This window comes from Littorina saxatilis, unplaced genomic scaffold (genome assembly GCF_037325665.1).
Source record: "Littorina saxatilis isolate snail1 unplaced genomic scaffold, US_GU_Lsax_2.0 SUPER_14_unloc_1, whole genome shotgun sequence".
Classification (NCBI taxonomy): Eukaryota; Metazoa; Mollusca; class Gastropoda; order Littorinimorpha; family Littorinidae; genus Littorina; species Littorina saxatilis.
Window position 1 is genome coordinate 124,790 of NW_027125702.1, and position 26,108 is coordinate 150,897.

The 26,108-nt window shown below is 42.1% G+C and overlaps 2 long non-coding RNA genes across 2 annotated transcripts; one reads left to right on the forward strand and one right to left on the reverse strand.

Moving 5' to 3' along the window:
* Positions 1–277: 277 nt before the first annotated feature.
* Positions 278–11,226, forward strand: LOC138954177 (uncharacterized). The gene is made up of 5 exons (XR_011451740.1): positions 278–1,765; positions 3,271–3,386; positions 4,231–4,336; positions 5,091–5,243; positions 8,146–11,226. It is a non-coding gene; the product is annotated as an uncharacterized lncRNA (long non-coding RNA).
* A 3,665-nt stretch (positions 11,227–14,891) lies between these two features.
* LOC138954178 (uncharacterized) lies at positions 14,892–25,418 on the reverse strand. Its single transcript, XR_011451741.1, has 6 exons — positions 24,595–25,418; positions 23,935–24,003; positions 22,704–22,797; positions 21,568–21,738; positions 21,015–21,114; positions 14,892–17,410 (listed from the first exon to the last, which is right to left on the reverse strand). It is a non-coding gene; the product is annotated as an uncharacterized lncRNA (long non-coding RNA).
* Positions 25,419–26,108: the final 690 nt, after the last annotated feature.

Below are 26,108 nucleotides of genomic sequence, written 5' to 3' on the forward strand. Positions count from 1 at the left end.
TCAAGCAGTGGAATTTGTGTGTGGTTTGTTTCAGAGCAAAATGTTATTTTATCCAAACAAGAAGATATTCTCGCGCACCGCCTTGTTCAGGATATCCACAAGTTGACAATGATGTGTGCGAAATAAATAAACAATGAAACGAACCAGAACGGACGGACGGACGGGCAGACTGACGGACGGACTGACGGACGGACCGACGGGCAGATTGAGGGACGGACCGATCGATGGACGGACGGAGGGACGGGGGGAGGGGGGGGGGGCGGCGGGGGGGGGGGGGGGGTGGCGTTACGGGTAACCCCTCCTGATCCGGTCCTGCAGGGTATTCCTTCAACCCTCTGCACAAGAGGAATCTATTCGGATACAGACTGAAGGACGGACGGACTGACGGACGGACTGATGGACTGACAGACAGACTGTCGGACGGACCGTATGGACGGACATACGGACGGACTAAAAGGACGAAGGAACGAATAAACGAAGGAAATAACGAAGGTCGGAACGAAAGAGCGAACGAACCAACCCACGAATGAACGAACGAACGAACGAACGAACGAGCAAACAAACAAACAAACAAACAAACAAATAAACAAGCAAACAATAAACAATAATTGTGTGCAATCTGGCCCATTTTCAGGGCATTTGTCAAACGTTTGGAGGAGGTCCACAGTTAGGCCTGGGTGGGGGGGGGGGGTTGTCCCACCAACAGGAATTCCCCCCCCCCCCTCTCCCCTGTATTGGGCCCTGCACAAGAGGAATTTATTGATACGGACTGAACTTGAAGAACGGATTGACTGACGGACCGACGGACGGACGGACTGACGGACGTACTGAAGGACTGTCGGACGAACTGTCGAACGAACGAACGAACGAACGAACGAACAAACGAACGAACAAACGAACGAACGAACTGACGAACGAACAAACTGACGAACGAACAAACAAACGAACAAATTAGCAAATGAATACATACATTCGCAGAAAGAAAAAGGCAAAAGGTACATTTGTGGAGTCAGTAAGGGGGGTGGGTGGGCTTCCGGAACCCAGGAACCTTGGGAATCCCCCCTGGCCTAGAACACACACACACTGATCGACACTGACACACACACTGACACACACAACTTGACGAACGCACACACACACACACAATACACACACACACATCCACACCGGCACACACACACACACGCACGCACACACACACTGTGACACACACACGTAAACACACACACCGGCAATGACACTGACACACACACACACGTACCGTACACACTGACGGGCACACTGCCGGGCACACACTGACACACACACACACACACACACACACACACACACACAAACACAAACACATACTGACATACTCGCAACTGACATAGCAGAGGGGGGTGGTAAGTCATTTGAACGTTTAATTTCTTTTGTCACAAATTTAACTACCCATCCGTTCCTTGTGTTTTTATTTTGAGATAGTTTTGTATTTTTAGTCACTGCAGCGAAGGGACATCACTCCCGCCACCTTATCTGTATCTTCTTCTGCTTGTTGCCGTAACACGTGTAGACCAGTCCAAATCGTCCAAATGTAGTGGTCATCTGCAGAGACGCCGCCGTGCCGTACAGCTTATCCTGGATGGGAGTCGGGATTCGCTTTTTTTGCACTGCCATTGATGCCAAGAACGGAGCAGCCAGGGTCATTTCAATTTTCATCCAGGAATGGCACAAGCGAGCCAAACCGGCCGATGGTCTTTCGACTCCATGGAGACAGCTGGTGAAGGTAATACTATTTTTATTCCTACATTCGTGTTGACGACAGAGTGCAACGTTTCTAAAATATGATCGGTGCTAACAGAGCAGCAGGAATATACGTGCCCTTGATGACTTGGTCACTTTCGGTTTCACGGTACCAGTAAAGTCGATCGAACCCCCCCCCCCCCCCCCCCCCCTTCCTTTTAGGACCTAAACAAATCTGAAAAAATCAGGTCTTGAAAGGAAGAAGTCTTGAGATGAGAGTAAATATAGAGAGGTTGTGGACAGACAAATCTGAGAAAACAGGGTCTTAAAAGGGAGGGAGTCTTTAATCAGGGGATATTAAAAGTGTTGTTCCACTGTACTACCAAAAAGAGGGGATACTGTTTGATGTTACTGTAAAGACTTACAGTAACACTGTTCTCTCCGATTGCCAGTGTTTGTACTTTGAAACAGATTGTATGACCGGCACGGTTGGCCTTGTGGTAAGGCGCCCGCCCCGTGATCGGGAGGTCGTGGGTTCGAACCCCGGCCGGGTCATACCTAAGACTTTAAAATTGGCAATCTAGTGGCTGCTCCGCCTGGCGTCTGGCATTATGGGGTTAGTGCTAGGACTGGTTGGTCCGGTGTCAGAATAATGTGACTGGGTGAGACACGAAGCCTGTGCTGCGACTTCTGTCTTGTGTGTGGCGCACGTTAAATGTCAAAGCAGCACCGCCCTGATTGGCCCTTCGTGGTCGACTGGGCGTTAAGCAAACAAACAAACAGATTGTATCCTGAAATTTAGCACTCCATGTGTTAACATTTCCACTTCCAGGTCTGTAGTGTGCAAACGTGTTGTCACTGTTACAGCTGAAATGAACTAACAAGAATACTAGTCTGATGTACATAAAATATGGGAGAGGTTTGGGGTCGGGGGTGGATGGCAAGCATAACATTGATAAATGACTATAGTTTTGCAGTGGTTTGCTCTCTTGTACTATGAGTGTTAACAGCAATTGTTTATAATTTGTTACTCAACTTACTGTAAGGACTATTACTATTAGCTTTTCTCAGCAACTGCAAACAATTGTGACTTAATTGCAAGAGCGCTTCATTTAACATTGGGACACTTCTTTTGGTTTTTTTAATGGCTATAGTGTAGAAACTAGAAATGCTGAGATACATTAATGTAGTCATGAACAACAGCAACAACAAAAACAAGAACATGTTTTGAATTCTGATAGCTAATGAAACTGACAGCTTGATTAGAAATAGAATTATGTAGTTTTTGCAATTGCTGACTGAGTTGCATCCTTTGGTTTTACCTTGCATTGATTATCACCTTTGCTGACAATTGACTCATTGAGTGCAGTATTGAGTAACGTATAGTTATTTTATTTCAAGTTAACTTCTGGCTCTGCATGGTGTTAATCCTACTCAAACTTAGTCAAAGTAAGGTATCATTATTTATGAATAATGTGAAGTTGAAGATACAAATTAATGAGAAAGTTTGTGTATTTTTCTGTACACTCTTGCTATTTACTGTTTCAGTGCTGAACCATTTGCTTGAATGCTTGATCAGATGATGACAGAGTGACACCTGGTGGTACCCAATAAAACTGCCTTTGCTGCTATATAACTACAAGAAATTTCTACAATTCAGAACAGTAAGTGCATGAGGTTCCATTTTAAGCTGTCAAGAGTAAATCTCAGGAATAGATTAGAAGATTTAGTTATGTCACACATGTCTTGCTTTCTTGACTTTTCTCACACTCTCTTGTCAGACTCAGAGAGTGCATGATTGTACATTTTTTTTACAGTAATTTTTTATGTTCCTAATTGGAAAACAAATGTGTCATAATCTTAGTGTTTAGGATAACTATATGGCAGAGAGAATCATGGAAATGATTGGGCGATGGGGGTGTGTCGCTGGTGTGCAAGAGGGTGGGTGGGTGTGGAGAGAGTAGTGATGGTAGTCAACTACTAACTAAAAGATTACTGATTGCATACATTTAGTGTTTATTGATTTGGAGGGTGGGGGAGGAAGGCAAGCAGTATTATTACATGTGTATGGGTATACTAGTTGTGCATGTTCCAAATGGGGGTGGAGGTTGGCATGGCAAGCAATAGCTCAGTCGGTATAGTGGCCTTGAAACCGGTTGTGGGGATTTATTTCTCAGAATTGACGTTGTGCAGACTCTGCTTGGTTTCTGAATAGCTTATTAAGCCTGTGACTGTGTGCATACATAAAGATCTCAAGTTCACAGTTTCAGGGCTTGGAATTAATGGAAACATCAACACACATGTAGGAAAAACTCAAAAAAAGGAGGGGGGGGGGGAGTTTGGTCCCACGGTAGTGTTTGAATGAAAGCAATCTTACTTTTTAAGAGGGTAATCTTGCAGGACTATGATTCTTACATTGGTAGTTGACTAGTGTAGTTGTGGTTTTGTACTAGTGAGGAATGTCATCTATGTCATGTGATTTCTTGCTTCTTCTTTTTGTGTGTGCAGCTAAAGATGTTGGACCTTGCCTACAGCCTAGTTTTGCATAGATCTCCAACACCGTGGCTTTACTCTGAGACACCTCAGAAAACACAGCCTTTTCTGCTGCTGAAAGGTAAACATTAGGTTAAATTTGTGTTTGTTTTGATTTGTATGTTTTCCTTTTGTAGTCTATGGCAGGAGATTTGTGCAGGTGTACAAATGGTAGAGGTGTCAGAGGAAATGTCCACTTGTTACTTGTCTCTATATCAGTATATATGTATCACAAATACGCATCAAATGTACTGATCAATAGAGACCACATGGACAATTTCAAGCACTTTTCTGCCAGGGGTAGGGTCAGCTATGTAAGAATCATGTCTTACTCTGTTCATGCAAAAATAAGGTTCTGCATTTGAATGAGTTTGAATCAGGCACCTGTGTTTTTGCTCTTGTTTGTGCCCTCTTGTGAACTGTTAACTTATGAACAACCACCCCAGCAAGCAACTCTTTACTGTTCTGAGCACAACAGAAGAGCGCATGGTCTGGGCATATGGATGGTAAACACATCTCATGCACAAGTACAGGCCTGAAAGTGGCGAGTATTTTCAATTACTCGCCATGGCGAGTAAAAATCATGTAAATGGTGAGTAGAAATGTTAATCTACTCGCCACATGCGAGTAAAGTTGATAAAACAAATGGTTGTTTTGACGAGTAAAGTTTCAGTAAATTATGAGAAGTACATGTACTAGCAGTGCTTCATTTTGTGGACTTTCAGTGCTGAAGTATGATTGTGTGGATTGATCATTTTGTATTCTGTTATTCAGATTGCCACTTGCTTTCTTTTACATATATTTACAAGATGGTGGCTGATTTGTGTGTGTTGCAGAACACAGGTCCATGAATAAAAGAACCCAGCTGGTATTCTTCATTCATGGAAAATGAAAGGAAATTTATCAGCCAGGATTCGCCACTCACTCTGCTAAGGGGGAACCCCGGTCAGCCCGACAGTGGATGAACAGCTTGGTCCTTGGAGGGAAAGGTAACTACTGCAGCACTTTAGAAGGGGTCTATGTCGACCAACAGTGGCTGTATTCCCTGTATGTTAATTTCCTGTACATATACAGGGAATATACTTCCGTTAGACGCCATGGAGTTACTTCAAGCTTGTGAAAGTGATTCAATGGACGAGAGTACCAGCGAGGAAAACATAATACCAGGCTGTTGGGGGTGGGGGTGCAGATGTTTCTTTAACTAAATCCGTTTTGATAAACGGTCGAAGCATGTTTTGCTTGATTGGATGCCGCACGCGAATTCAGGATTTTAAATAGATTCTCCTATCTAACCGCAGTCACGCGCTTGGCGCAAGATTGTACGATATTATACTTCTTTACAGAAAATCCAACTGTATTCCCGGTACACAGGGAAAACACCTATGGCTATGGGGAATACACCTTCTTTTGGTCGACATAGACCCCTTCAACCTTACAATATGTGAATGTGTAGAATATTATGCTTTTGCTTAAAGCTTGTTACATATGACTAAGACAGAAATGTTAATCATTCCCTTGGTGCAAATCATAAAAAGAACAATAGCGATCTGATGTACTGTGGATCAATCGAGGAAAAGGTGTGTATGACCTAGAAGAAACTGGTTTTGAAAGTGCTGAGGATGGATGGAACATTGATGCAATATCATTTACTACATTGAACCTGGGTTTCAAACTGAAGTGCTTTTTTATGCAGGGTTCGTACAGAGTCCTTGAACCCTGGAAAACTCCTTGAAAATTGGAAAACCTTTTCCAGGCCTTGAAAAGTGCTTGAAAATAGAGTTTTGTTAAATAGTCATTGAAAAGTACTTGATTTTTCCAAATTGTTGCCTATACATTTCGTCAGCAGCTTGTCTTATTTAAAAAAAAATGCAACCCCCTTTTTTTTCGTCAAATACAGTACACACATTTTGGGAGAATAAAAGATCGAGTGAAAACAAATTAAAGCAGACGAACTAACTATTACTAGTCACCTGTAGTTGCTTCCCTTCCTGAAGGTAAGCTTGGTGCTTTGCATTAAATTGGGGAAAATCATGTCCTTGAAAAGCATTTATTTGGTCCTGGAAATGTCCTTGAAAACTCCTTGAATTGTATCAGCTCTGCCCTGCAGGAACCCTGTTTATGCTTCTTGTTATATATACTGTTCAAAAAAAGAAACGCATAGCTTGTAATATTTGGTTAATTTAGTTATATGGCTACAAGGATATCCACCAAACTGCAGAAAATGTTTATCTGGTCGTCGACCTTTCGTCCATTGTCACAAGTGAGCTCTGCACGTGACGCATGCGTTATCAGTGGCTACAATGTCAAAATTGCTCATTTGGCATGACCACTCGTCATGCTTCAGTGTAATGTCGTGAAACTCGGGGAATATTGAGCTCTCACCATGTCTTCCAAAACCCATAAAAGCGGATTGTTCGCCACAAAGAAATCAGACGACAATTCAGCGACGAAAGATGGCCCGATTGAGCAGAGAAGACCGCCAAATTGCATTGGGTCGTTTACAAGCAGGCCAAAGTCAAAGTGCAATCGCCAGGCACTTCCACGTGTCCCAGGGCACCATCAGTAGACTGTGGGTCAGGTTTCAAGCCACTGGCTCCGTTGCTGACTTGCCACGAGCGGGAAGACCAAGGGCGACAACTGCTGCTCACGACCGCTTCATACGGCTCCGCCACCTCCGGAATCGTTTCCTGTCGGCCTCATCTTCTGTCCAGGCTCTCCCCGGGCCACACCGATTATCGGACCAGACCGTGCGGAACCGCCTGCATGAAGCTGGTTTGAGAGCTCGCAGACCTCACAGAGGAGCTGTCCTCACCCGCCGCCATCGCCAGAACCGAGTGCAGTGGGGCAACCAGCACCTTCGCTGGACCGTCCGGAATCACTGGAGACACGTGTGGTTCAGCGACGAGTCCTACTTCCTGCTCCAGCGACATGATGGTCGGAGGAGGGTCTACCGGAGAGTAAACGAACGTTACGCGCCCAACTGTGTGGATGAGGCACCCGTTCATGGTGGTGGAGGCGTCATGGTGTGGGGGGCGATCAATACCGCTGGAAGGAGCACCCTGGTGCACGTCCAAGGGCGCATAACTGCCCAGCGATACGTGGAGGAAATTCTGCGCCCACACGCCCTTCCTCTTCTGGCTGACCAGGATGCCATATTCCAGCAGGACAACGCTCGCCCGCACACAGCACGACTCACCACCCAGTTCCTCACCGACCACCATGTCCAGGTGCTTCCCTGGCCATCCATGTCGCCAGACATGAACCCGATAGAACACCTCTGGGATGAATTGGACAGACGTGTGCGCAGGCGAGAAGAAGCGCCGGCAAATCACCGCGATCTATTGCAGGCACTTCAGGAGGAGTGGGACACCATCCCACAGCAAGATATCCGGCATCTGATCCAGCCCATGCCCAGAAGGTGCCGGGCAGTTGTTGCTGCTCAAGGCAGTCACACCCCCTACTGACTTGACAGCCTCGGCACCCAATCGTATTGATTGACTGATTGATTTGAAGATGCAAATGAACTGTGTGTGCATTCAACTGTGTCCATACCAAATTTCAAACAAATAATCTAAATATTGGATTTTCTGTTAATTTTTTCGAAAAATAAAACAAATTTGGCAAGTAGCAACTATGCGTTTCTTTTTTTGAACAGTATATATGGTCTCGATTGACTCCTGTGTTCAAGAGACTGTAAACAACCATAAACAATCTTGTGTTGTTATGTGGTGGTGGTTTTGCTGTTGTCTAGCATCTACCCGTAATTGGCTTTATCAAATGCACCAGAAACGAGCATGAGTTTGTCGGATTAGTGAACTGTTTGAAAAACTTTAATGTATTTGTGGTTGACAGGTTGTTATTATTTCTATATTGTGTTCTTCTTTTTCTCAGGTGGGCTGTCTTCTGAAACATATGAATCGGGAGCGTCACATCTTTCTTCCTGAGACATCCCCTCTTGAAAATGGTGTGGCGTTTAGCTGAATGGAAACGTGGCAGTGTCCTGTTTTTCATAGCTTCGATGCGCGAAGTTGGGGATTTCAGCAGAGAATTTATTGATTGATTAATTAATTAGTTATTTAAGCTCACCTCACTCCTTAGTGTTATTTAGGGGGATGGGGGGGGGGGTGGTGTTGGCCTGGATCTTGTTAGTGAACTTTCTTTCTGGCAACTCGCATCAGAAATTCCAGGTTTGCTTTCAAGGCAATAGACGGTTTTTGAAAATAATTCTGTTAGGATTATCAGCAGTCCGGAGGTGTAAAAATCCCTGTACTGCAGTCAGGTTTTTCAAAACATCTCGAGCACGCTCTACGCCTCTGACGGGCTGTATCCCACAATCGGGACAAACGACCAACTTGGATGTGTATGCCATGCGCACAATATGATACCCCTTGCCTTTAAAAATCAGCGGTCACGAGTTCATCACAGTTCAGAATTTGTTGTGTAAAAGATAGCCGCTGTCAGCTAGCCATTCGTGGCTCAGGTGATTATATTTAATACAAATTTAAAAAAAGGTTTCTTATGTAGCGCACGCCGCACAGCATACACATCACAGTCAGTCGCTTGTCCTGATCGCAGGATAGCGTGAAACATGCTCCGGGAGACTGCCAATAATCCTTACATAGTTATTTAAAGAAATTGTGTATTGGTACAGCATGTTATGCATGTACTAAGATAGCTATTTGTAAATATTTGGTAGATATTTATGGTGGTGTCCCGAATTGCTCCCTCCCAATTTGCCCCATCCCATATGGTCCCCAATTATTCTTGCATTTTGCTGTGAGTAACATAAAGGCATTTGTCTGAAGCGCATTTCCAAAAAGACCCCCCGCGGGTTAGGGGGAAGAATTTACCCGATGCTCCCCAGCATGTCGTAAGAGGCGACTAACGGATTCTGTTTCTCCTTTTACCCTTGTTAAGTGTTTCTTATATAGTCAATGTTTGTACAGATTTTAGTCAAGCAGTATGGAAGAAATGTTAAGTCCTTTGTACTGGAAACTTGCATTCTCCCAGTAAGGTAGTATATTGTACTACGTTGCAAGCCCCTGGAGCATTTTTTTTATTAGTGCTTTTGTGAACAAGAAACAATTAACAAGTGGCTCTATCCCATCTCCCCCCCTTTCCCTGTCGCGATATAACCTTCGTTAAACACCAATTAAAGAAAGAATTTCCAAAAAGCATAGTTACCATTTGTTTTTTTAAATCTGAATCCGTGACTGTTGTTCTTGAATACTCTTTCGTTTAGGTTTCCAAAAATGCTGATATAAAGGGGAAGGATAGTTGAAACTGTAACCGTTTACATTTTGCTCCCAGATTTGCAGTTGTTGTTTTTACTAGGAGTTTGGACGGGCTCGGTGTTCTTGTGGATAAGACATCGGCCTCCTATTCAGAAGGTCATGAGTCAAAATCGCGGCCGCCTGGTAGGTTAAAGGTGGAGAATTTTCTGATCTCCAAGGTCATTGCTTATGTGCAGACCTGCTAGTGCCTTATCCTCCTTCGTGTGTACACGCAATCACAAGACCAAGTGCGCACGGAAAAGATCCTGTAACCCATGTCAGAGTTTGGTGGGTTATAGAAACACAAAAATACCCTGCATGCTTCCCCCGAAAGCGGCGTATGGCTGCCTGAATGGTGGGGTAAAAACGGTCATACACGTAAAAATCCACTCGTGCAAATTTGTGAGTGAACGTGGGAGTTTCAGCCCATGAGCGAAGAAGAAGAAGAACTATGAGTTTTACTCTTTTAAAAAAATTATTTTCAAATTCGAAGATTGCCACAACAGTAGTCTATCTCATCCGACTTGAACCCTTCAGACTCCCTGTACATGTACTTGCAGTTTAAACTCATATTTTGTCTGAGAATAGTTTTCAAATGCAAAGTCCTTCAGAAAAACTGCGAGATAAAAATCTGGAGTGCTAATATCGTGTTGGTGTATCGTGTCAGTGGCCGAGTGGTAACGCACTTGCGCTCGGAAGCGAGAGGTTGCGAGTTCGACCCTGGGTCAGGGCGTTAGCAATTTTCTGCCCCCTTTCCTAACCTAGGTGGTGGGTTCAAGTCTTTCGGATGAGACGAAAAACCGAGGTCCCTTCGTGTACACTACATTGGGGTGTGCACGTTAAAGATCCCACGATTGACAAAAGGGTCTTTCCTGGCAAAATTGTATAGGCATAGATAAATTTTCATAAAAATGTCCACCAAAATACCCGTGTGACTTGGAATAATAGGCCGTGAAAAGCAGGATATGCGCCGAAATGGCTGCGATCTGCTGGCCGATGTGAATGCGTGATGTATTGTGTAAAACAATATTACATCTCACACGGCATAAATATATCCCTGTGCCTTGAATATGTGCGCGATATAAATTGCATAAAATAAAATTAAAATAAAATCCCCGAGCTTAGAACTGTACCCACAGAATACGCGCAATATAAGCCTCATATTGATTGGTATGTAAGAAATGTTAAAGTCCTTTGTACTGGAAACTTGCATTCTCCCAGTAAGGTAGTATATTGTACTACGTTGCAAGCCCCTGGAGCAATTTTTTGATTAGTGCTTTTGTGAACAAGAAACAATTAACAAGTGGCTCTATCCCATCCCCCCCCCCCCCCCCCCCCCTCTTTCCCCGTCGCGATATAACCTTGAACGGTTGAAAACGACGTTAAACACCAAATATAGAAAGAAAGAATAATCTTTGAACAGCATTTGGTTGGAAAATGAAAGTCTTCACAAAGCTATCTTCTTCTATTTGTGTGGGTTAATATAAATAGGATTTAACATAACAATGTGGTACTGGTATGGGTTTTGTAAAGTGATTACTCAACTTCTGTGAATTGTACCTTCGTGGTGATCATGCTACACACTGGGTAATTCAAGCACAGAAAATAATATTTCTTAATAATTTGGCCTTATAAATGTACTCCGTGACTGTATTTGTATATGGTGAAAAGGAGAAGATATAAAATTTGTGAAATAGGACTTCGTATTTGGTTTTGTCATAATGAATTTGTTGTTTCTGTGTGTGTGTGTGTGTGTGTGTGTGTGTGTGTGTGTGTGTGTGTGTGTGTGTGTGTGTGTGTGTGTGAGAGCATGCATGCGTGCTTATGTGTGAGTGCACAATTGTGTGTGTGTATTAATCCAGCAGAAACAGCTTCTCTTCCATACATTTGAATCATTTATATTGATACCACATGGAGACTATTCTGAACACACAAGCGTGGTTTTCTCTCTACAGTGCTTTTCCTAAAGTTAAATATTGAATTTTTGAATTTAAAAGTTTTTGGCACACCACTTTAAGATAATGCTCAAGGAAAATAAATAGTCTTCTTTTTTCATTAACGCTTTTTCTCACAGTGATGTGTCAATATCTCAGACGCAAATCCAGAGTCATGCACCGTTTTATGCTTGGGAAGCGCACTATACTCACTTTGGTAACGGTCACTGTTAGAAACATGCATACCAATCAATCAATTAAGCGAAAATGAATGATAAGATTCGATGATGTTCTTCTTTTTGTGCACAGGCGGTTATATACAAACGTGCATAGTGTCAAAAGAAATCACACACACACACACACTGAAAGTATGAAGAAGCCCCTCCAACTTTTGGTTGAGTTTGACTGCATTACCTTGAGGAGACTGACGACACTTCACAATGGAAAAAATAATAACTTTTACATTTCAGTGATTTGTTTTAAGTACAAAAGTACAAGTGAAAGTAGAAATAAATTAATGTGACACTATCCCGTAATCACATATCAGGGTCAACTATAATCAGTCCATTGGTTTACAAAACTTTATTCAATTTGTTATCATGACAGAAACAATGCATTGTTTTTTTAAGATAACTCAAGCATAAATGCTTATTTTAAGTCATCCTGGTATGTACATAACAAAGTTTAGCATGATGGCGGACTAGATACATTTACTCATTTCAGACAACGAAAACAAACAGACAAACCTGATGCGCAAGCAATCAAAAAAGGGAGGGGGTGGTAGTACAGAACTTGGTGGGGGTAAAAACAAGAAACAAAAAGAAATGGGGTACGAGAGAACAGAATTCAGCATAAGGGGGAAAAAAAAGGACGACGAAGACTTGGAGCGCCAGAAATGTTGGAAGAGTGGGTCACGTCACAATAATATTAAATGCACAGAAGACACACACGCAAAGTTAATACATTTTGTGATCGGCGAAAATGGCACTAAATTACATAACGATTGGGCCATAATCGATAAGTCGAAACAAGGACACAAAACACGAGAGAAATTACGAAGAACAATTGGTCAGGCAGCATTTGTCTCATGACAGTGTCAAATGAACATTACAGTGAATAAAATGTAGAGGCTCATGTACGGAACATGCCTGGTTGTCTTAATAAATTCTTGTACAGTTATGAATATGGTCTGATTGACATTCCGGGAATATTGCGGGATGCCTTTCAATAATATTTCAATAAACTTATAATCAGTTATCAATTGACAATAATCGTACATCTCTACACAAGGGTCAATGCAACAAATAGTGCTCAGCAGTCTCCCTTGGGTAACCGCACTCACATTTGGGGCATTCCTTGAGGTGCCGCTGACATAAATCAAAATTCAAATCACTCATACCAATACGCAGTCTGCAATTATGGACTTTTTCAAATCTATCTCCAAAATAATAATGACATGGTACTTTAAAATCAACGTTGATTGCAGTAAAGTAATTGACTGACAATTAGGGTTGTATGTGGGGTGCCTAAAATTTGAACTTTTCTTATTCCCGAATATTTTTTGTGGGCGCAGAAGCACGGGGCAAATGGTATTGTTTTTTTCTGGAGGGGGATCAGACAATATAAAACCAATTAGAGGCCGAGTTGCCTGACAGAAAGGCCAATTCTAGCCCCAGTCCATGCCGGTTACATGTAATTAGCTATGCACACATTTGAGATCGATACCCAACCTTACTGAGCATCAGTTCTTTGCGTTATTTTAATTTTCTTGTTTTTCTTTAAAATAAAAAAGGGAATGGTTTTATTGATGTCATTTTATTATGTCATTATCTAGTCAGCATAAATGACTTTTGTGGATACAGGAGAAAGTGTTAAAATGTGAAGATTTCAAGTGTGGTTTGTGGTCATCTGCTCAGTTGACCACTTAAAATGTTGTTTCATTTGATGATACGTTTTGTTTGGTGTTCCCGCTTGAATGTGACAGTAAGTTGTACAATGTTACTCTGTGTGTGTGTGTGTGTGTGTGTGTGTGTGTGTGTGTGTGTGTGTGTGTGTCATGTGTGTGTGTGTGTGTGTGTGTGTGCGTGCGTGAGTGTGTTTGTGTGTGTTGGTGTGTGTGTGTGTTTGGTAACCGGCTTTGTACAGCGGGACCACCTTATTTTGTCATGTATTTTTTATTCATTCTGGAGCTTTATTAGATAAACTGCCCATTTCAATCACAACTCTGGTCTGGTCTTATTGTCAGTGTTGCATAAATGATTGTATGTGAGCTTGTGAACATACAAAGAAAAAAGAAAGAAACATTCTGTGTCGAAATATCTTGACTAAAAATCAGGCGGAAGACTACACCTGTTGCATTTCCTATTATGCTCAGGCAATTATAACTGAGGGCGGAAGCGACAATGATTCGTTTTCCCCCCAGATAACATTAATTTGTAGAGACGGAAAAGGAACACGCACATTCTGGAACTGATTTGTGTAAATAACTGAGAGGGTGTTTTGTCTGTTTTGTGAAACGGTCCTCACACATTTGCAAAGTTCCACAGTTAGGCAGCTGAATTAAAGCATTACATAATGCATAGTGTAAACTCTAGGCCTACTTCAAGGTCTTATTACTTCAAGATGCATACACGTGCTGTTGTATCTGTTAGTGCTTGCCGGACACCAGTGCTGATTAAAATGGCTTAGATTGTTACTAATTTGAAACTACAGTATGTCCTTTTACGCGTTGTGGCAACTGAATTTTGTTGGTACCGATGATTTATACAAAGACTTTTATCACAGGTTTCTTCCATATCAAACATTTATACTTACCTTCAAGTTCGAGTTTACCTTTACTTTCACGAGGAGAGTCTGTGTGTGTGTGTGTGTGTGTGTGTGTGTGTGTGTGTGTGTGTGTGTGTGTGTGTGTGTGTGTGTGCGCGTGCGTGTGTGCACGCTTAAATATTCTTGATTTTTGAACATAAGCAGTTTATCTGTCATGGAGTTGTGTGTGTTTTCATGTCTGCGTGTTCTTTTCCCCCTCCTTCCTCCTCTCGGCAGTCCGGCTTCAGTCATTTTATTCCTCCCCTCAAAGCAGACAGCAGCATTGTGTTAATGTTCAGAACTTTGCCAGGTTTTTTGTTTGTTTGTTGTGCTTCTTTAATTTAGGTTTGTTGTTTGTTTAAAACACTCAAACATACGCACACATCCACACGCACACTTTTACTTTTTAAGTTATAATAAGTATTGCATTCAGCCACGGTTTTTTTTCTCAGTTGATATTCTGATTTTTGCCATTTTTTTGTGTAATTTGTTTTTGTTGTGCTTGTTTGATGTAGGTTTGGTGTTGTTTGTCGTTGTTTGTTTAACACACACTCAAACACACACTAACCAGACACACACACACACACACACCACCACCACCACCACCACAAGAATAGGTTTACACTCACTTTTTCCTCCACGTTTTAATTTTGGCAATATCATTAACCCAGGATTGCAAAGCAGGGATCATTTGTCAATTTCATAACAACGTACATACAATTTCAGCTGGTCACTTCAATAAAATGTGCATCATCACAGGTTTCTGCTGGAATGACAGTGTCTTATCTGTCAACACAAAATACACACACACAAAATGAGTGTGATGCTGTATGCCTCCTAACAGATCCTAACTTCACCCTCCAAACCTCCCTGCAGATGTATGTTCTGTGCACAAAAATAACCTTTTAAAATATACAAAATGCAGACAACATTTCTACATTTGTAGTTGTGCTGCAGACCTGTTTACCCCCATAAGTGTTTTGGAGTAATGCTCAGCCCCAAAAATAGTAATCCTGGTACAAAAATAGTAATCATCCAGCATTCGTCGCCAATTACAACGCACATGACAACTGTGTCTGCGAAACGCAATCATGCACATATATCAGGCATGGGAATTGAAAATTGTATAAAAGGCGGAAAATTTATAACTGAAGACGCGAAGCATCAAGTCGACGGCGCGAAGCGCCTAGCCTTACTAGGGGGGTCCGGGGGCATGCCCCCCCGGAAAAAAATTTCTCCAAAGAACCCAGATGGTGCAATCTGGTGTCATCTGAGCTCCAAGTTTGCCATTAAATTCTGTTTTTAGAATCAGATTTTTTAGTACAAAAATGTACCAATTTTTGCTTTTTTGAAGAAAAAAAATATATACATGTATTATATGGTTTAAATTTGTAAAAAAATTGATCTTCTTGAGACAAACAGGAAAATGTAACTTGTAACACAATCTGTGCAATCTGGTTTACTTTCAAGACATAAAAGTTCAATAACTGAGGCGGGCGGTAGCAGTGCGTGAACAAAGTACGGACAGTTTTCGCGGGCTTTTGCGCAAAGGCCAAAGTAACCGGTGCTTTTTTTGTGTGCCTCCCCCCTTTATTTTTTCGGCGGACACTTTTGCATTTTCGGCGGAACAAAAAAAAAATTCGGCGGAAATCCGCCGTTCGGCGGACAATTCCCATGCCTGATATATCCATCATTCACAAACAAAACACATCAGTCAGTTTTTGTAGTCATCATAATGTCAAAGAAGATTACATCAAAAGCACATGCATCACTGATTCTTTTTCTTTTGCTCGTAGTAGGCCTTTTTCAGTGTGTCAAGCGCTTCTCTACTGTACTTGCGCTTGCTGAAGGTACTGAACTTGTCAAATTCAGGTGCACGGAGCCCCTGGGGCTTTTAGTCATACCTCAGGCAGCTATCTATTAGAAGAACTACCAAGTTTCATTGACTTGCACCCAAAGAGTCAAGAACTGCGATTTTTTTACGAATCAATTTCGTACTCGGACCCGGCTGGTCTTGACCTATTTTTGGATCTAAATTTAGATCAGGTAGATCACCACATCATGCACAAAAAGACACGTCACTAGCAAACTATGTCAGACATCATCATGAGTTTGTATAAAACAAAATGGAGGCCGGAATCACTCAGTTGAATCGAACTCCGACCAAACACCACGTAATAACTAGGTTAATTTATGCACTCGCGTGAACAAGAAACTGTCGAGCTTCACAGATGTCGTCGTTGGGTAGTTTTACTACCATAGGAGGATTTTTGAACTGTAAATGCACTCAGCTGCAACAAAAACGCAAAACGAAGGCTGTAAGCTGCACTGTGCCTTTAAGTAGCTCAACACAATGATCGCAGCCCAGGGTGCTAACACAGTTTGGAAGGTCAAGGTTTTATAGTATGCTTCACTAACGAGATCTTATAAAAAAAGCTAAAACATTTACCACTGAAGAAAAACCATCTCTGAACAATTCAAAATTGTCACACTACTAGTTTTACATTTTAAGGATCTTGCCTAGTGCACATCTTTTTATTATGAAACATTTGTATTGTAAACAAAAGAAAACACAATGTCTTGTGATCTGTAAATGTTCTTAATACAGGGAACTTTATACATTGTTCAAGTGAAGTACTGTACAGCCTATTTAGCTTGTTCATTTTCTCCCTATAATCTGCTACAATTCAATAAACTGCTGTAAACTTGTGTGCCCTTAAAGTAGATTTATGTCCTTCTGTGTGGGCACCTTCTTCTTCTTCTTCCTCTTCAGTGTTCAGTGTTTGCATTTGGATGTGTGCTCTCTGGCCAAGTCTTGTTGCACAGGGGTACGGGTGGCAAGAAAAGGCCACCCTCTCAGAACGTGTTGCAGAGTCTGTTCTTCCTACCCTAGCCACAGTCGCACGCTGTAGGTGCAAAACCTATCCTTTTGATGTGTACCTTCAGACAGCAGTGTTCTGTGCAAAGGCGAAAGATGGCTGTCTGTTCTGCGTGAGTAAGATGGGGCTATGGTCTTGAATGAGCTGGTAGCTGTCTGTCTTTAAAAAAAAAAAAAAAAATAGACATCAAAGAAGCTGCAGCACCAGCCAAGTGTTGACTGTTTTCTTTATGCGTAACCTGGTCCTGGCAGTAGCTGTTGTCCATCTGTAAACAAGCAAGATCATTATTATAATATATTGATGGTGTATTTGTTTTACCCAAAAGACGATTAAAATAACATTTAATTTTTGTTTTAGTTATGTGGCATACATGCAGTGGAACGATCATATCTTGTGATATCTTCCCTCTGAGAAAAAAACTACTATTCAAAATGTACTTTTACATACTTTTTTGTTAACTTAGGCTTTTGAAGATCCACATCCAATCCTGCCACAATGTAGGCACAATCATAGGCTAAAATTGTCAGGGTTATTTACCATCGAACTGTCCTCAACATTCTATGCTGACACACACACATGCACACACACACTGGCACAGACACATAACTTGACTTCACTTAGGAAGGTTATGTGATGCTTAAATCATTTGTCTTGCCACTAGTTCATCACAAGTAACCACTGTGTTTATTGCTGGTATGTGCTTAAATGGAGGGATAGTCTTATCCCATGGTAAAACATTTTTTTTTTAAAAAGCCTGGCAGGTGATGTGAGATGTGAGCCAAACTGTGTTCACGAAAAGCAGCCGGCCTTTAATAACACAAAGCTGCCTCTGTACACAATTCTGCTTTTACACATGCTATCCCTTAACTTGGATTCATACCAAAAATCAAGCCTGGTTTCATAGGAAACAGTCAGAATGTTGATTCAGCATTTAGAATGATAATCTTATTTCATGTACACGCCTTGGCAAATCTGACAATTAAGTAAGCAGAAGTTTTCTTCACGGGACGGATTTGCTCATTTTATTATGTAGCAATGCACTTCACTTGGTCACATACACCCCCCCCCCCCCCCTCTGTGCACAGTGATAGTTTTAAACAAGGAATTCTGTAAACACAGGGGTGGTCAAATACACCCCCCCCTTCCCTCTGTGCACAGTGATAGTTTTAAACAAGGAATTCTGTAAACACAGGGGTGGTCAAATACACCCCCCCCCCCTTCCCTCTGTGCACAGTGATTGTTTTAAACAAGGAATTCTGTAAACACAGGGGTGGTCAAATACACCCCACCCCCCCCCCCCCCCCTTCCCTCTGTGCACAGTGATAGTTTTAAACAAGGAATTCTGTAAACACAGGGGTGGTCAAATACACCCCCCCTTCCCTCTGTGCACAGTGATAGTTTCAAACAAGGAATTCTGTAAACACAGGGGTGGTCAAATACACCCCCCCCCCCTTCCCTCTGTGCACAGTGATAGTTTTAAACAAGGAATTCTGTAAACACAGGGGTGGTCAAATACACCCCCCCCCCTTTCCCTCTGTGCACAGTGATAGTTTTAAACAAGGAATTCTGTAAACACAGGGGTGATCAAATACACCCACCCCCCTTCCCTCTGTGCACAGTGATAGTTTTAAACAAGGAATTCTGCTGTAAACACAGGGGTGGTCAAATCCACCCCCCCCCCCCTTCTCTCTGTGCACAGTGATAGTTTTAAACAAGGAATTCTGTAAACACAGGGGTGGTCAAATACACCCCCCCCCTTCCCTCTGTGAACAGTGATAGTTTTAAACAAGGAATTCTGTAAACACAGGGGTGGTCAAATACACCCCCCCCCCCTTCCCTCTGTGCACAGTGATAGTTTTAAACAAGGAATTCTGTAAACACAGGGGTGGTCAAATACACCCCCCCCTTCCCTCTGTGCACAGTGATAGTTTTAAACAAGGAATTCTGTAAACACAGGGGTGGTCAAATACACCCCCCCCCCCCTTCCCTCTGTGAACAGTGATAGTTTTAAACAAGGAATTCTGTAAACACAGGGGTGGTCAAATACACCCCCCCCCCCCTTCCCTCTGTGCACAGTGATAGTTTTAAACAAGGAATTCTGTAAACACAGGGGTGGTCAAATACACCCCCCCCCTTCCCTCTGTGCACAGTGATAGTTTTAAACAAGGAATTCTGTAAACACAGGGGTGGTCAAATACACCCCCCCCCCCCTCCTTCCCTCTGTGCATAGTGATAGTTTTAAACAAGGAATTCTGTAAACGCAGGGGTGGTCAAATACACCCCCCCCCCTTCCCTCTGTGCACAGTGATAGTTTTAAACAAGGAATTCTGTAAACACAGGGGTGGGACTCTCTTGTGATGAAAAAGGAGGAAATCCCTTTTTTTCCAGGGGGTTCGGGGGCATGTTACCCCAAATTTTGGTTAAATGGTACATTAAAATCTGTGCAATCTGACAAAAAAGACATTCTCCACACTCCCCCCCCCCCCCCCCCCCCCCCCCCCCTCAAAATTACTATTAGTTATCAGGAGTTTTCAGTCAGCACAATTTAACTCTCAAGCCTCCAGTGTTCTGTTTCATCTCCACGTCACTCCAAATCATTCAGTCAACAAGTCATAGATATTGTAATGAAATGTGACGCGGAAAAATAGATTACTCCAGCAGAATTCGTAAGTTGTGTCCGCGGAAATCCGCGGAAAAGTCCCACCCCTGAAACAGCACTGCATGGTGCCTTTTCCAGAAATAAATTCATCAAAAAATGTCAACTCACAACAGCAAGAGTCAGTGTGTCGATTGTTCATATGTGACAAAGTTGAGGGATGAGCTTATCCTATCTTAAAGCCTGGCCAGAACTGAGACGGTGACGAGAAGTAGTGTGCCTATAATGACACAATGCTTTCTTCGTAACCAATTAGATTCAACATCTCAGATCTGGTCAGGCCTATACAAATGCCATCTCTCAACTTGGTCCATACAAAAATCATGAACCTGGCTTAATTCTGTACAGAGTGGGAATTTGTTTTTCTCTTTTTCGAAATCCAAAATAAGCAAAATCAGGTCTTAAAATCAATCAATCAATATGAGGTTTATATCGCGCGTATTCCGTGGGTACAGTTCTAAGAGCAGGGATTTATTTTATCTTTTTATTTTATGCAATTTATATCGTGCACATATTCAAGGCGCAGGGATTTATTTATGCCGTGTGAGATGGATTTTTTTTTACACAATACATCACGCATTCACATCGGCCAGAAGATCGCAGCCATTTCAGCGCATATCCTACTTTTCACGGCCTATTATTCCAAGTCACACGGGTATTTTGGTGGACATTTTTATCTATGCCTATACAATTTTGCCAGGAAAGACCCTTTTGTCAATCGTGAGATCTTTAACGTGCACACCCCAATGTAGTGTACATGAAGGGACCTCGGTTTTTCGTCTCATCCGAAAGACTAGCACTTGAACCCACCACCTAGGTTAGGGAAGGTGGGAGAAAATTGCTAACGCCCTGACCCAGGGTCGAACTCGCAACCTCTCGCTTCCGAGCGCAATTGCGTTACCACTCGGCCACCCAGTCCAAGTCCAAATGGAGCAAGTCTTAAAATGGGAGTGAATTTACAGATGTTATGAACAAGAAGTCTGCGAAAACAGGGTCATTAATAGGAAGGAGTCTTAGATTGGGGTGTCTTAAAAGGGGCAGGGGTGGAGGCCACTGTAATGACCATGAAATAATCAAAATAATACTATCAGTCATCTTATTCTCTACCAAATTTCTAGAGGTCAAGACAATGATACAGATTATTTACTTGTGTCACTGTTAGTGTCATTCTATGAATAACAGACCGATAGAAAGAGAGCTCTGTGTCTTGTACCTGGGTTCGTGCTCAGTTGCTTGAAAATTGACTTGTCAGAGGTTCTTCTTCAGCCTTACACCAGCCTACAGCGGTAGCTTCTACTTCACCAAACTTTGTTCTGAAACAAAACAAATAAAACACATCTTCAGGGTCAAGCATATGTATCAAATCATGATCACACAATTAAACCTTCTTCTTTGGTCAGTACTATTGAAGATTTGTTAATTGTTTCTTGTTCACAAAAGCACTAATCAAAAAATTGCTCCAGGGGCTTGCAACGCAGTACAATATATTACCTTACTGGGAGAATGCAAGTTTCCAGTACAAAGGACTTAACATTTCTTACATACTGCTTGACTAAAATCTTTACAAACATTGACTATATTCTATACAAGAAACACTTAACAAGGGTAAAAGGAGAAACAGAATCCGTTAGTCGCCTCTTACGACATGCTGGGGGGCATCGGGTAAATTCTTCCCCCTAACCCGCGGGGGGTTGTACAAGATAATGAAATAGAGTGAATTTTGAAGTGCATTCATAATTAAAGCCCAATCATGTGGTTTAACCTACCTAGTCTTGAAAAGCCTGTCCGAGGAAACAGATCAAGCACCCTTCCGCAGACCTTCCTGACGGAAGAGTCTTGGTTGTAACCGCTCACTTTCTAAAGTAGTCCATAAGCAGTTCCATGTGCCTATGTTATCACTGTAACCAGCTCCTTTGTGTACCTGTGATCTGGATGAGCTGCAACACATAAAACTTTCATATGAACACTATGTCAAGTATACCAGTTAGCATCCATCAAACACTGACTGACTGAGGAGCATCACAAGATCTGTTCTAAGGAGGTAACAACTATTGTCACAAAGTGTTTATGATACAGCTGCAGGCACATGGCACTGAGTGGTCAATTGGTGAGGGGGGGAGGGGGGGCAGAAGTTCTGCTCAGTCTTGTCTGCTGATACTACACTTTGTGGTGGTGTAAGGCAGGGAATCACACCCCAACCACTGGCCCCGCCCACCTGGTGTCGAGTGCCTGTGGATACATCAGTCCCAGTCATGGCTGGCCCCCGGTTGACAACTGCCATGTACGTCATGTACGGGTACATTTACTTTGCAGTACAGATTAGTTTTCAATAGCAATGACATCATGGACGCACACCTGCCCAACGCAGACAAGGACAGCAAAATCAGGGACCAAACGTGATAAAGAGTAACTAATCGTCACAAACATCAAAATGCTTTGCATTTCTTGACCAGATAACAATCATTTCTGGGCAATTGAAGATTATTATTCCACCTACAGGCTATCACCCCCATGGCTGTTACTTGTAACACATTTCATTTCTTAAAATATGTTTTGTAAAGTAATACTGTAGTTAATAGATTTCTCTGAAAGGCACATTCCTTCTCATGAAAACAATTTGGCTCACCGTCTAAGATCTGGTCAGGCTTTAAAATGGGATAAGACATGATCTCTTAACTTGTTCACATACCCACAATGAACGGTCTGGTTGCTCTCTGCGCCAAGTGCGATTGTGTTATGAATAAATGCTGTAAAAGCTACAACTGTACTAGCTCATTTAAAAAAAAAATCACAAAATGTCATTTCACCACAGCAAGCAAACAGTGTGTTTATTTCTGGTATAGAACAGACACACACACACACACATACACCAAAGCAACACAAAAGCCCAAAACATGCCTACCATCTAAATGAGGAATCCAGTTCCAACTGTCTTCTGCCAATATAACACTGCCAGAGACACCATGGTGTAGAAAGTCAGTTTAAAGAGAGACTACCTGAAAGAAAAATGATACAATAATAATAAAACACCCAGTGCAATAGACATACTTGCTCGTTAAAGGCTTACTTTACCATGTAAAAACATTTTGCTTCACAGTCTCAGATCTTGTCAGGCTTTTACTTGGGATAAGATCATCCCTCTACTTGGACGAATAGCAACATAGATCAGCTTGAATGCTCTCTGTGCAGAGTGGTTTTTGTTTGTTTGTTAAAGAATTAGTTTTGTTAACAACACTTGGTACCTTTTTGTGAAAATATTTCATCACACATTTTAACTCACCACAGCAAGCAGTCACTGAATATATAATTTTTTGTATGTGGCCAAGATGAGGGATTCCATGTTAAAGCATAGCCACATTATACTGTAGTGACAAGGCAAGTGGGCCTTTAAATTGTAAACTGATATATTGTGCATTTTGACTTCTTCATAAATTATAACCCTGATGCAGGCAGTCATCAGTACATGTAGTGGTTTAGTCCCTTGAATGAGAAAAGAATGACTTTGCAAGAAAGAAACTTGGAGTCAAAGTCAAAATACCCTTTAAATTAAAAACTATAGATTCCACAGGGTTTGAAGTTAGAAAGCTCTGAAAATAACTCTGCTATTTGAAATTGACTAATAGTATTAACTTATACCGCCATACATGATACACATGTACAGACAAATGAACTAAGGCTTGTGAAGATCCATAATCCTGCTACACAAAGACACAATCATTCAGAGGTTGAAATTGCCAGGGTCATTTTCCATCCCCATGTAGCCTGGATTTAATTACTGGCATGTTTTTCAGTTAAAGAGATGTGTCACTCAGAATGACAGGAGATGGTTCACTCAATGCAGAGCATAATATAACATTGATTTCTTCATGCCATCTGATTTGCAGTTGAATTCACAGGGCGAGAAAAATTCTAGACTGTCCTCAACATTCTATGCTGACTGTAAATTGTAATTATATAATACATCCACCCTAGCTAACTGGTACACTAATCACTTGCTCTGGCTTACTTCTTTTTCCAACATAATAAATCTGTTATTTGTACTTTAGCCTTTTGTGGTAAAATATTCTCATTACCACCAGTTGCACTCACAAGCTATTGCACTAGTGTATTTTGGAAATGATCAAAGGACTTACTTGTGTTCTACAACAGCACCATGTCAGTGTTGCGGGAAGAATGAGGCAGGGCTTGGTAATAACTGAGACCTGCAAGTAAACAGAACATATTTAGAATCCCAGCATGTGTTATAATTTGTGTATATTTATATTATAAGGTCTTACATTGCAATAACAAACACACACACACACATGCACACACTCATTCAATGTGCTCTATGTGCTAAGAATAAGAGTGATTGTTTAATGAATTAACGCTGAAGAAGCTACTAGTTGCTTAAACACATTCATAGCAAAATGTCACTTGATCATATCACCACATCAAGCACACTGTATCTTCATTTCTGGTTGTATACATTGTATGCAAGTGGAGGGATGATCTTATTCCATGTAAAATCCTAGCTCAGCTGATCTCTCTCAACTTGGATTCATACCAAAAATCAGGAGCCTGGGTGTTTCTGTTCAGTGGGCATTTCCCTATTTGTTTTATTTGAATGCATTTCTTAAAAAGAACACTTCCTCTGCATAGCCGTCAGGATGTTGGTTCCACCTTTAGGAATGTGTCTTAGTGGACGGACAATCTTATTCCATGTACATGTTCCATTCCTTCGTGCATTATGTGATTCTACTGTATTTTAGTCATAAACAATGACCTTCATTCTAATAAGAAGAGACTATTACCTTTCACCTCGGACGTGTCAACTCATATTTTGCCGCTGAGTCGGTGGACAGTTGCTGGAAACCGAGTCCGTCGTCACACTTCGGGCTTTGGCAACTAAGTTCACTTTGCGGGTCTTTCCCCTTGTAACACCATACTTGTTCGATCACAGTTTCTTTGTTCATCGGCCGAAGCAGGCCCCTCCTTCGCTCCCGTCTCGGCCACAGTTTCCTCAGTGCAGTCGCTGAGTCGGGCATGAGAGCCCGCCCTTGAACGCACTCTCCCCTGTACCGCATAGTTTTAAACCTCCCCACCTTTTTAATCTCCCTGTTTGCCGGAGCTAACCACTATCGGTAACAGTGACTCAACCGCAGGACTCTGAGACGTTCGCAAGAACCCAGTCCTCTTCGGAAGAAGATGATCAAAGATGCATTGCCGACGCCGGCCATGTTGAATTAGTGAAAACCGAAACGTGGAAGCGAAACTAACTTATCTTCGGGAATCAATTAGGAAAACTATATGTGTAGTAGGTAGAAAAATGGCATTTAATGAGACAGATAAAACTCGGATCAAATGAGAAAGAAAGAACTATCCAAACTTGCAAGCACAGCCGCGGTAGTCCTAAGTACGTACTGAAGTTCCCGATCCATGTTTTAGTCTAACCAGCGCTGTCTCTAGTCTATAGATGCGCAACAGGATAAGAGATACCCTGAGGTTATAAGTGATACTCCCACATACGTTGCACAAGCATAGTTTAACGTTACCTTATGTACGGTCCAACCGGTGTGCAATGGGTGGAGGGAGAGAGAGAGAGAGAGAGAGAGAGAGAGAGAGAGAGAGAGAGAGAGAGAGAGAGAGAACAGACATGGGAGACAACTATGCTTGCAATGAATTGTGTGTTTACCGATGGCTTCGGGGTGAACGACCAATATTTAATCAGACGATCGCTCTCTCGCATTTCGTGTTGACAAGGAAAATAGCTACCATCTACCATGCGGTGAACTTATTGATAGCAATATAAAGCACTGCGTAATTTGTGAGTAGGGGCAAACACACACACACACACACACACACACACACACACACACACACACACACACACACACACACACACACACACACACATACACTCACAAACACACACATATATATATATACACACACACACACACACATACACACACAAACACACACATACACACACTCACACACATCACACCACACCAAACATCACACGTACACATACGCACACACACACACACACACACACACACACACACACACACACACACACACACACACACACACACACACATACGACTTTGAATAAACAAAAACAGTATGACAGAAAAATGCCCCTCCCCCCCCTCCACCAACAAAAATAAAACCAACAGAAAGAAAAAGAAAAGAAAAACACCCAGAATAAAAGAGCATGCAGCCAGCCAACCAGACAGCTATAACCAGACACATACACACAATGCGGAAGAAAAGAGGAAGAGATGAAAGGTAACCTTGTTCTGATACATACCCCAACAGA